Raw genomic sequence first — 2,026 nt, forward strand, 5'->3', positions numbered from 1 at the left:
ATTAATCTGTTCTGGCAGCAACATCACATCTATAACAACAGCTAGATGGTTGGGGCTGTCATTTTGTTGAGTTGTCAGTAGTTTGCAGACATTCTCCAAGACCTGTCTGGTTTCTGAAGGGGCTATGCCAGTGAATCAATCAAAAACATGATAAAGATCACCATCCCTGCATAATTTAGGTCTTTTTTTTAAATTTGTGATTTGGGTAAAAGTTTACAGAGAAAATTCACTTTCCATACAGGAGTTCACATACAGTTTGTCTCATGGCATTGACTATAATTTACAACAATGTAACATCTCCCCTCCCAGTTCCTCCTGATAGTTACCTCTTCCCTGTGTCCATTCCTCCATGCACTCCTGCCCCCTGAGCTGTCTCCCTGTGCATAAACAGCCCTTCTTTCTTCCACGATTGTTCTCTAAGGAATTTATCTAAATCAGGTAAATGTTCAACTTATATGCCTGTCTTTTGTTTGGCTGGAAGCCACAGGTGTGAGTTCAATTCCAGACCTGAAGAGCATTTAGGGGCCAAGGTCTCAGTGTTTCCATCAGGTTCTATCAGACCAGCAAACCTTGTGCCTTTTTCTTTTCCAACTGATTTTGATCCACATTGTTCTCCCTCTCTATCCGGGATCTCTGACATAGATCCCCCTCTGAATGGTGGACATGGTAGCCAGGCACCATCTAGTTCTTCTGGTCTCGTAGTCATATAGGCTGTAGATTGCATGGTGTACCAGTTGCTAGGACCAATCGTTTCCATGAATCTTTGGATTTCTTCATTCTTCTTTACTCTGGATGGGGAGAGACCTATCATTGCATATAGATAGCTTCTTGCAAGCTTTTAAGATCCCAGTCACTACTCACCAAAGTAGGATGTGGAACAATGTTTTGTGTAGTATGCTATGCCAATTAAGCTTGATGTCTCCTGCGACTATGGTCCTAAGCCCACAGGTTCACCTACTCACTCTCTCTGGGTAGCTGTCTGTGACCAAGAAGTGACTACAAACTTGTCCCTTGTCAGCTCTACTATACAGCTGGGAATTCTTACAGAACATACAAATACACTTGTAGAACCATTGTCTGCTAACCCTATGCATGGTCTTACGTACACTCCCTGCTGCAGAGACATACCTAATAGTTCAGCCTGTCCATACATCTATACACCTGTATACCCATGTTTGCCTTCACTGACAATGCAGTACTGTATGTGCAAAAGGATTGTCTTTGTTGTCTGCACGTCCCATGTACCTCTCTGTGTCTTCTTCTTCCTCAATGCCACTCACATTTGGTACATTGCCCTTCCCTTCACCTAAACCAATACTTATCTCTACCTATCTAACATCGTTCCCTATGCTCCCTTCCCACCCCTAGTGGAGCAGTCAGGCCCAGGGGCAACTCAGTGATGCCCAAAGCAGCAGGCCAGAAGAGCAGGAGAAAGGGGATTAAAAGCCAGGAAGCCAGATAGAAAGAAAATTTCCTTCCATATATAAATTTTCCTTGACTTTCACAATAATGGACTAATATAATATTTGCCCTTCTGTGATTGATTTATTATACTCAGCATAATGTCTTCTCCAGTGTTACAGGTGAGGAGAGACAACTCAGAGATGCCCAAAATAGCAGGCGGGAAGAGCAGGCGAAAGGGAATTAAAAGCCAGGAAGCCAGAGATAAGAGCAATCAGCTGAAGGGATTAGGTGAGGAGAGGAAACTCAGGCCGACCCAAAGCAGCAGGACGGGAAAGCAGGAGAAAGGGAATAAAAGCCAGGAATACGGACAGAAGAGCAGTCAGCCCCAGGGATACAGGTGAAGAGAGACAACCCAGGGATGCCCAAATCAACAGGCCAGAAGAGCAGGAGAAAGGTGATTAAAAGCCAGGAAGCCAGAGAGAAGAGCAATCAGCCAAAGGGATTAGGTGAGGAGAGGAAACTCAGGCCCACTCAAAGCAGCAGGCCAGAAGAGCAGGAGAAAGGGGATTAAAAGCCAGGAAGTCAGATAGAGGTACAGTTAGCCACAGGGACCCAGGTGGGG

Source organism: Orycteropus afer, unplaced genomic scaffold (assembly GCF_000298275.1).
Source record: "Orycteropus afer afer isolate SDZICR_OR568_19922 unplaced genomic scaffold, OryAfe1.0 scaffold00628, whole genome shotgun sequence".
In the NCBI taxonomy this organism is placed as follows: Eukaryota; Metazoa; Chordata; class Mammalia; order Tubulidentata; family Orycteropodidae; genus Orycteropus; species Orycteropus afer.